This window comes from Chiloscyllium punctatum, chromosome 44 (assembly GCF_047496795.1).
Source record: "Chiloscyllium punctatum isolate Juve2018m chromosome 44, sChiPun1.3, whole genome shotgun sequence".
In the NCBI taxonomy this organism is placed as follows: domain Eukaryota; kingdom Metazoa; phylum Chordata; class Chondrichthyes; order Orectolobiformes; family Hemiscylliidae; genus Chiloscyllium; species Chiloscyllium punctatum.
Window position 1 is genome coordinate 58,765,624 of NC_092782.1, and position 11,438 is coordinate 58,777,061.

The following is an 11,438-nucleotide window of genomic DNA, read 5'->3' on the forward strand; positions in this document are numbered from 1 at the left end:
TACTGTGCAGAAGAAGGCAGTTCAGGCCACTGGGCCTGCAATGGTTGTGCTTTCAGCCAGCTCACTCCCAGTTGTTTTACCTTGTGCATGTGGGTGGCACGGTGGCACAGTGGTTAGCACTGCTGCCTCATAGTGCCAGGGACCCGGGTTCAATTCCCGCCTCAGGCGACTCTCTGTGTTGAGTTTGCACATTCTCCCCATATCTTTGTGGGTTTCCTCCCACAATCCAAAAATGTGGAGGTTAGGTGAATTGGCCATGCTTAAATTGCCCGTAGTGTTAGGTGTAGGGGAATGGGTCTGGGTGGGTTACGCTTCGGTGGGTTGGTGTGGATTTGTTGGGCCGAAGGGCCTGTTTTCACACTGTAAGTAATCTAATCTAAAAATTGTTCCCTGCACATTGAGATCTCAGTGTGGAGCATCCTGGGATGTGTTTGTTTGACCAGGCACTATCCCTGTGGCTGTTTGCTCCTTATCTCGAAGTAAAGCTCTTCAATTCCAAGCGTACATGGCGGTTATCAAACAGACCTCTCATCATAGAATCCCTACAGTGTAGAAACAGGCCCTTAGGCCCAACAAGTTTCACACCGACCCTCTGAAGAGCATCCCACCCAAACCCATTCCCCAAGAAGTTGCATCAAGACACTGTTCAAAGGGCTGCAGTACACCTGAACTGCAAAAAGAGGAAGAAGAACACCTTTACAATGTATTCGCCAAAAACGGATACCCCCGCAATTTCATCAACAGATGCCTAAGGGAAAGACAAAGGAATGAGGACATGCCGCAACCCAAAGGACTAGCGATGTTACCATACATCAAAAGCATTTCTGAACTGACAGCCAGACTACTACGATCACTAGGACTCATAACAGCACACAAACTAACAGCCACTCTCAGACAACAACTCACCAGAACGAAGGACCCGATACCCAGCATGAGCAAAACCAATGTAGTGTACAAAATCCCATGCAAGGACTGCACAAAACACTACATAGGACAAACAGGAAGACAGCTAATGGTCCGCATCCATGAACACCAACTAGCCACAAAACGACACGACCAGTTATCATTCGTAGCCACACTGTAGGGATTCGATGATGACAAGCAACATGAGTTCAACTGGGACAACACTACTATTATAGGACAAGCCAAACAGAGAACAGCCAGGGAATTCCTAGAGGCATGGCACTCATCCACAGATTCTATCAACAAGCACATCGACCTGGACCCAATATATCGGCAAATACAGCGGACAGCTGGAACTGACAACTGGAAGCGGCAGAGACAAACCACTACAAATGCCGGAGGAAACATCACAGAAGTGCTTCACGGGAGGCTCCCAAGCACTGAGGATGTCACCTAGACAGGGGACGAAACGTCTGCAACACAAATTCCCAGCTCAGCGAACAGAACCACAACAACGAGCACCCGAGCTACAAATCTTCTCACAAACTTTGAATTCCCCTACCCTATTACTCTACATTTACCCCTGAATAATACATCTAGCCTGCACATTCCTGAACACAATTTAGCATGACCTTAAATTTACCTGGACTATCTCTGACACTTCGCTCCCCTTCCTGGACCTCTCCATCTCCATTAGTGACGACCGACTTGACACTGACATTTTTTACAAACCCACCGACTCCCATAGCTACCTGGATTACACCTCTTCCCACCCTATCTCTTGCAAAAATGCCATCCCGTATTCCCAATTTCTCCGCCTCCACCGTATCTGCTCCCAGGAGGACCAGTTCCGCCATAGGACACACCAGATGGCCTCCTTCTTTAGAGACCGCAATTTCCCTTCCCACGTGGTTAAAGATGCCCTCCAACGCATCTCGTCCACATCCCGCACCTCCGCCCTCAGACCCCACCCCTCCAACTGTAACAAGGACAGAACGCCCCTGGTACTCACCTTCCACCCTACAAACCTTTGCATCAACCAAATCATCCGCCGACATTTCCGCCACCTCCAAAAAGACCCCACCACCAGGGATATATTTCCCTCCCCACCCCTTTCTGCCTTCCGCAAAGACCGTTCCCTCCGTGACTACCTGGTCAGGTCCACACCCCCCTACGACCCACCCTCCCATTCTGGCACTTTCCCCTGCCACCGCAGGAACTGTAAAACCTGTGCCCACACCTCCTCCCTCACCTCTATCCAAGGCCCTAAAGGAGCCTTCCACATCCATCAAAGTTTCACCTGCACATCCACCAATATCATTTATTGTATCCGTTGCTCCCGATGTGGTCTCCTCTACATTTGGGAGACTGGGCGCCTCCTAGCAGAGCGCTTTAGGGAACATCTCCGAGACACCCCCACCAATCAACCAAACCGCCCCGTGGCCCAACATTTCAACTCCCCCTCCCACTCTGCTGAGGACATGGAGGTCCTGGGCCTCCTTCACCGCCGCTCCCTCACCACCAGACGCCTGAAGGAAGAACGCCTCATCTTCCGCCTCGGAACATTTCAACCCCAGGGCATCAATGTGGATTTCAACAGCTTCCTCATTTCCCCTTCCCCCACCTCATCCTAATTTCAAACTTCCAGCTCAGTAACTGTCTCCTTGACTTGTCCGGACTTGTCCGACCTGCCTATCTTCTTTTCTACCTATCCACTCCATCCTCTCCTCCTTGACCTATCACCTTCATCTCCTCCCCCACTCACCCATTGTACTCTATGCTACTCTCTCCCCACCCCCACCCTCCTCTAGCCTATCTCTCCACGCTTCAGGCTCACTGCCTTTATTCCTGATGAAGGGCTTTTGCCCGAAACGTCGATTTCGCTGCTCGTTGGATGCTGCCTGAACTGCTGTGCTCTTCCAGCACCACTAATCCAGTATTTGGTTTTCAGCATCTGCAGTCATCGTTTTTACCTTGTTGATTTTAACCCTACTGCGAATCCTCTTGCAAGGATGCCTGCCTTGAAGAAGTTTTCCTCCTCTCTCTACAAGAATCTCAGGGAGTCCCTCTCCCACTGCAACTCCCAGGTCATTTCCTCTGCTCTGAAGCTCTTCAACCATGTTGTGAAACAAACTCGGTACCACAGCCACATTTGCTTCCTCAGTGCATGCCTCCGTAACTAACTCATCCCACACAGACTCCGGACCACCTTTAAACCAGCAGAGTTCGGACCCGAACTGGACAAACAGTACAGACTACAGATTCAAAAACACCAGCAACAGTTCTCCTTCAGGATCCTCCGCTCCACGCTTGCAGCAATGCGCCAGCACCTAACCTCTCTCCAGTCAGCCCTGCCCCAGCTGAGGGCCACACTCTCTCAGAATTGCAAAGGACCCACTCTGTACTACATCCTCAGGAGAATTCATACTCTCAACAAACAGTATTTCAATTCCATCTCAAACATCAAAAACTGTAAGTACAACAAACTTTTATCCACCCACCTCCATAACCAGCGCTCCTCAAACATTCCAGAAGATTCCCCTGGCCTCGGAAACGCCATTAGCCATGCGGCTGACGCAGCTACCACCCCCACGCTGAGTGATGATGTCACTTCCGCCCACATCATGGCCACTCCCACAGCCACTTCCGCCCTTCACATCATCGCTGATGCCACACGCTCAGTGACTTCCGCCACCCCTACTACCATGATCACCACCACTTCTGCCCCCACCAGTGCCACTCACCTGCATTCTGCTGACACGCCCCCCACAGACCCCACTGTCACTATCCCCACCCCCCAGAACCCCGAGGGCAACATTACCCTAGCTCATGCCTCCACCCCCATTCCCCCCACCATCACACCCACTCCAGGTACTGGCTCCGACCCCACTCCCAGCTCCACACCCACACCAGATCCCAGCTCCCGGCCCTGCCGAGTTTTCACCATCCCTCCAGACCTCCCCCTCACTGAGGACGAACGATCAGTCCTCAGCAAAGGACTCACCTTCATCCCCCTCCGTCCACGCATCAATGAATTTAATACACGCCGTGATGTCGAACAATTCTTCCGTCGCCTCTGCCTCCGAGCTTACTTTCACAATCAGGACTCCCGCCCACCTTCCGAGGACCCCTTCGCCCACCTCCAACACACTGCATCCACCTGGACACCCCGCGCTGGCCTATTACCTGCCCTCGACCTCTTCATTTCCAACTGCCGCCGGGACATTAACCGCCTCAACCTGTCGTCCCCCCTCCCCCACTCCAACCTCTCACCCTCACAACGCGCAGCCCTCCAATCCCTCTGCTCCAATCCCAACCTCACCATTAAGCCAGCGGATAAAGGGGGCGCAGTGGTAGTCTGGCGCACTGACCTCTACACTGCTGAAGCCAAACGCCAACTCGAGGACACCTCTTCCTACTGCTCCCTCGACCATGACCCCACCCCCCATCACCAAACCATCATCTCCCAGACCATACAGAACCTCATCACCTCAGGAGATCTCCCACCCACAGCTTCCAACCTCATAGTCCGGGAACCCCGCACTGCCTGGTTCTACCTCCTTCCCAAGATCCACAAGCCTGACCACCCTGGCCGACCCATTGTCTCAGCATGCTCCTGCCCCACTGAACTCATCTCTACCTACCTCGACACTGTCCTATCCCCCCTAGTCCAGGAACTCCCCACATACGTTCGAGGCACCACCCACGCCCTCCACCTCCTCCAAGGCTTCCGTTTCCCCAGCCCCCAACGCCTTATCTTCATCATGGATATCCAATCCCTCTACACCTCCATTCGCCATGACCAGGGCCTCCAAGCCCTCCGTTTTTTCCTCTCCAGACGTCCCCAACAGGACCCTTCCACTGACACTCTCATTCGTTTGGCCGAACGGGTCCTCACCCTTAACAATTTCTCCTTTGAATCCTCCCACTTCCTCCAGACCAAAGGCGTAGCCATGGGCACACGTATGGGCCCCAGCTATGCCTGTCTCTTTGTTGGCTATGTAGAACAGTTGATCTTCCGTAATTACACCGGCACCACTCCCCACCTCTTCCTCCGCTACATTGATGACTGCATTGGTGCCACCTCGTGCTCCCGCGAGGAGGTTGAGCAATTCATCAACTTCACCAACACATTCCACCCTAACCTTAAATTTACCTGGACTATCTCTGACACCTCGTTCCCCTTCCTGGCCCTCTCCATCTCCATTAGTGACGACCGACATGACACTGACAGTTTTTACAAACCCACCGACTCCCATAGCTACCTGGATTACACCTCTTCCCACCCTATCTCTTGCAAAAATGCCATCCCGTATTCCCAATTTCTCCGCCTCCGCCGTATCTGCTCCCAGGAGGACCAGTTCCGCCATAGGACACACCAGATGGCCTCCTTCTTTAGAGACCGCAATTTCCCTTCCCACGTGGTTAAAGATGCCCTCCAACGCATCTCGTCCACATCCCGCACCTCCGCCCTCAGACCCCACCCCTCCAACTGTAACAAGGACAGAACGCCCCTGGTGCTCACCTTCCACCCTACAAACCTATGCATCAACCAAATCATCCGCCGACATTTCCGCCACCTCCAAAAAGACCCCACCACCAGGGATATATTTCCCTCCCCACCCCTTTCCGCCTTCCGCAAAGACCGTTCCCTCCGTGACTACCTGGTCAGGTCCACACCCCCCTACGACCCACCCTCCCATTCTGGCACTTTCCCCTGCCACCGCAGGAACTGTAAAACCTGTGCCCACACCTCCTCCCTCACCTCTATCCAAGGCCCTAAAGGAGCTTTCCACATCCATCAAAGTTTCACCTGCACATCCACCAATATCATTTATTGTATCCGTTGCTCCCGATGTGGTCTCCTCTACATTGGGGAGACTGGGCGCCTCCTAGCAGAGCGCTTTAGGGAACATCTCCGAGACACCCCCACCAATTAACCAAACCGCCCCGTGGCCCAACATTTCAACTCCCCCTCCCACTCTGCTGAGGACATGGAGGTCCTGGGCCTCCTTCACTGCCGCTCCCTCACCACCAGACGCCTGGAGGAAGAACGCCTCATCTTCCGCCTTGGAACATTTCAACCCCAGGGCATCAATGTGGACCTCAACAGCTTCCTCATTTCCCCTTCCCCCACCTCATCCTAGTTTCAAACTTCCAGCTCAATAACTGTCTCCTTGACTTGTCCGGACTTGTCCGACCTGCCTATCTTCTTTTCCACCTATCCACTCCACTCTCTCCTCCTTGACCTATCACCTTCATCTCCTCCCCCACTCACCCATTGTACTCTATGCTACTCTCTCCCCACCCCCACCCTCCTCTAGCTTATCTCTCCATGCTTCAGGCTCACTGCCTTTATTCCTGATGAAGGGCTTTTGCCCGAAACGTCGATTTCGCTGCTCGTTGGATGCTGCCTGAACTGCTGTGCTCTTCCAGCACCACTAATCCAGTATTTGGTTTTCAGCATCTGCAGTCATCGTTTTTACAACAATTTAGCATGGCCAGTTCACCTGACCTGCACATCTTTGGACTGTGAGAGGAAACCGGAGCACCTGGAAGAAACCCACACAGACACAGGGAGAATGTGCAAACTCCACATAGATAATCTTCCAAGGCTGGAATCAAACCTGGGTCCCTGGCGCTGTGAGGTAGCAGTGCTAACCACTGAGGCACTGTAATGCCCCTCACTGGTGTAGTGTCTGAGACCTCTCTGTTCACATGCTCAGTCTAGACTTGTGTCTTCTCTCTTACTAAGGTCAGTCATGTGATCAGTTATATCATTGTCATTTACATGAAACTTATTATAACACAACACTGTTTGAAACTTCCTTCTGAAACCGGTCCTTCTTTCTATCTCTTCTATTCTAAGATCCTGCTCAAAACGAACTTGCTGGAGGTCTTTGAAGAGGTAACAGAGGGGCTTGATGAGAGTAACAATGTTGATGTGATGTACATGGGTTTCCACAAGGTGTTTCTTGCAGTGCCATGCAGCGGTCCTGTGAGGAAGGTTATAGCCCACAATATAAAAGGGACAGTAACAAGCTGGATGCAAAATTGACTGAGTGTGAGGAGGCACCAAGTAACGAATACTTTCCGGGCTGGAGGAAAGATCATAGCTAAGTCCTCCAGGAGTTACAATGAAACCTTCACTTTTCCCGATATGTATTAGTGTCCTGGATCTTGGTGAGCAGGGGCAATTTAGGAATTTGAAGATGACACAAAACTTGAAAGAATTATAAACCATGAGGAGGACAGTGTTAAACTCCAAAAGGACGTTTAAAGTTGGTGGAGTAGGTAGATAGATGGCAGATGAAGTTCAATGCAGAGAAGTGTGAGGTGATCCACTTGGGCTGGGAGAACACTAAAAGAATATGAAATAGCGGGTACAATTTTTAAGGGGGTGAGGGGCAGACGGATCTGGGAGTAGGTGTACATGGATCGTTGAAGGTGGTAGGCAGGTGGAGAGTGCAGTTAATAAAGCATAGAGTCTGCACAATTTTATTAATAGTGACAAGAGCGAGGAAGTGGTGTTGAGCTTAAGATACTTGCTGATTCAGCTGGGGTACTGTGTACAGTTGTGGGTGCCACATTATAGGAAAGATGTATATGCATTCAAGAGAGGGACGAAATGATTTACATGAATGGTCCCAGGAATGAGAAACTTCAGTGATGAGGACAGATTGAAGAGGTTGGGACAGTTCTCCTTGGAGAGAGGAGGGCTGAGTGGAGGTCTGATATAGGCTTTCGGACAAGAATGAGACAGCAAAGATTTTAAATGATGTGTAAACCAGGCAACGGTGAAATAAGATTTTCACTCAGCGAATAGTTAGCATCTGGAATGCACTGGCTGGATATGTGTGGAGACAGGTATCAGGAGGACATTGGATGGTTATTCGTTGGAAATGGTGAGCAGGGAAATGGGGAAAAGACAGGATATTGACACTAGGTAATGATGCTCATTTAAAGAGCCAGTACAGGCCTGATGGGCTGAACGGCCTCCTTATTCACCATAAAAATTCTGTGATTCCATTATCCTGTGAAGCCATTCTTTTGACGATCTCTTTTCTTTGTGTTCTGCTCAGTGACCAGTGTCTTCATGCCCATAGGAAGTGACAGGGCACAGTGCAAGTGTTTTATGGTACTGTGCTATTGGGCAGCACAGTGCCTCAGCGGTTAGCACTGCTGCCTCACAGCACCAGGGACCTGGGTTTGATTCCAGCCTTGGGCGACTGTCTGTGTGGAGTTTGCACATTCTCCTTGTGACTGCATGGGTTCCCTCCCACAGTCCAAAGATGTGCAGGTCAGGTGAATTGGCCGTGTTAAATTGTCCATAGCTTTCAGGGATGTGTCAGTTGGGTGCATTAGTCAGGGGCAAATGTAGAGTAATAGGGTGGGGGAATGGGTCTGGGTGAGATGCCCTTCAGAGGGTCAGTGTGGACTTGTTGGGCCAAATGGCCTGTTTCCACGCTATAGGGATTCTAACATTTACATTGACAATTCACACAGTGTAACATTGATACAGTCGCTTAAATTTATCTTTCTAAAAGTAGTCAGATGATACACACTGAAATATCAATAACTTTTCTTTTGTACAAATGTTAGCTGTTAAAACAGTTTAATTTTATAATTAAGATAATTAATGCAGGTTGGCATGGATACTAGATTTTAAAGACTGAAGATGTCATTTTAAAAGAAGTGCCTTTGTAATAATTTGATAGCATGATGGCCTTCCTAACAAAATAATTTTATGTTTTTATGTCAGAATTCCAACCTTTGTATTTTCATTCAATTTTCTCTTCATTAAATATTGAAAGGCCGTGGTGACAATTTTAAAAAGTTAAATTTCAAGTGTTTTTCAGCTCCCTCTGGTGGCCATGTTTGCTCCACTTTTTGACTTAAAGTTGAATTTTCCAGCCCCGAAACATAATGTGGGCTCTTGATGAGTCAGTTGGGAAAATATGAAAATTTAGATTCTCAATGTTTTAAAAAAGGAAGTCATATTTTCCACACAAAATTTGTGAATCTCGCTAGTGAGTGGCAAAAGGCCTATTTGCATGACTTTGTATCTCATTAGTACCTAATCTCACCTCATTGATAAAATAGAAACCCTACAATGTGGAAACAGGCCCTTCAGCCCAACAAGTCCATACCAACCCTCTGAAGGGCATCTCATCCAGACCCATTCCCCTACCCTATATTTACCCCTGACTAATGCAACTAACCTACATGTCCCTGAACACTATGGGCTATTTAGCATGGCCAACTCACCTAACCTGCACATATTTCAATTGTGGGAAGAAACCAGAGCATCCAGAGGAAGCCCATGCAGACATGGGGAGAATTTGCAAACTCCACACAGACAGTTGCCCGAAACTGGAGTTGAACCCCGGTCCCGTGAGGCAGCAGTGCTAACCACTAAGCCATTGTGCAGCTCAATGCTCTTCAACATTGGAGAGACACTCGGCAGGGATGATATCTATCAGTTCCAGCTCAGGGATTTCTCCTCTTGGTCTCCAACATGGCTACCAGTTCCCAGCATCTCTGGGTACACTGCAACTACTACTTCCACCCATCTAGTTCACTAATGTCCTTTAGAAAAGGAAATTTACCATCCTTATTTGGTCTTGCCTATATGTGACTCCATTTCCATAGCAATATGATTGACCCTTAACTGCCATCTGGGCAATTAGAGATGGACAATTAAATGCTGGCCTAGCCAGAGATGCCCTCATCCTGTGAATGAATTTAAAAAAGAACCCTTACTGATCTCGCTGTCAATCCTCAAGTGACACACTGTGACTGCCTGGACTGGATGTATTGGACCAACAGGAGTCACCATAGAGATCAAGAGCTATGGGGAGAAAGCGGGAGAATGGGGTTGAGACAATAATCAGCCAAGATTGAATGGCAGAGCAGATTTGATGGGCTGAATGGCCTAACTTCTGCTCTTATGTCTTATGGTCTGCTTCTCCCCCCTCTTCCATCCATGCCGGTTGGCATCAGAAACCCATCAGCCCCACCCCAGTGTCATGGTGCATTGTGGGCTCCATTGGAACACAGTTCTCCAATTCAATGTTTGCACTTTGGATTGAGCTGACATCTTGCATTGTAACACTGCTAGCTCCCTTAACACACAGGGAACAGTCTCCCACCACAGGAGTCAGAGCAGGGTCTACCTAAGGATTTCTTTGCTTGCATTTTCAGTGTTCCTTCATTGGCACCTACATGGGCACTCACAGTACTGTCTGCCCCTTGCCTGGCCTCTTTGCGTTTTGCTGTCTCATTCAGAATTTAAATGCTCATTGTGGTTTGTGTTGCCTAACGGTTTAGCACAGACGCAAAGCCAGGAAGCTTCTGAACATTGTCAGCAATGATTGGTCATTGCTATTGTATGGCACCTACAGCATGTGCCAGCACCTTGCCCAGCCAGCACAATGTCCAGACTTCCATCAAGTGGCTCTGTCTGATAGTCTCAGAGCAGTAACTCCCAGGAGAAAGTGAGGTCTGTAGATGCTGGATATCAGAGTCAAGAGTATGTTGCTGGTAAGACACATTAGCTGAAAAATGTGTTGCTGGAAAAGCACAGTAGGTCAGGCAGCATCCGAGGAGCAGGAGAATCAATGTTTCAGGCTAGAGCTCTTCATCAGGAAGTAATTCCCAGTCAAATCAATTTGGGAGGACTATAGTCAATCAAGGGTGTCACTGCAGTCAGTCTAGAGCAGTATCTGGTATTAGTCCATGGCCATGGGGTGGTCATGGTCAGGGATTCTATGACACTATAATCCAGTCACTGAGACATGGCATTCCTGTTGGTCCAGGGAGTCACAGTCAGTCACGTGAAGATTGACACAGAGATCAGTAAGGGTTCTTTTCTCAATCATTCACAGGATATGGGTATCACTGGCTAGATCATTATTTATTGCCCATCTGTAATTACCCAGAGGGCAGTTGAGAATCAACCACATTACTGTGGGTCTGGAGTCACATGTAGGCCAGACCAGGTAAGGACAGCAGATTTCCTTCCCCAAAGGACATTAATGAATCAGTTGGGTTTTTTCAACGATTGATAATGGTGCCACGACCATAACTAGAATCTTAAGCACAGATTATTGAATTCAAATTCCACCATTTACTGTGGCAGGATTTGAACCCAGGTTCCCCAGAACATTACCTGGGTCTCTGGATTAACAGTGCAGCAATAATACCAGTAGGCCATCAGCTCCCCATTGGTTCTGGGTCATCCATCAATCAGGAGTGTCCACCCAAGTCTTGTGTAAGAACATGTGGAAGTTCAATAGTGATGGTGCCAACAGGGAGTGCCAGGAAGAAAGGAACATGGAGATTTCAGGGAGTGCCTGAATTACCAAGCTGCGCAGGTGATTTATTTGGAAAAGTGTGATCTGTGCTGCCTTCCATCCAAATCATAAATTCACAATGGAAATTTTAAAATGGCTGCAACTATTCCCAGAGTGGATGGAGGAAGGGTTTATTTTTCTGTCTGAGGACACAGGCTGTAGTTGTGAGTGACGTGAGAC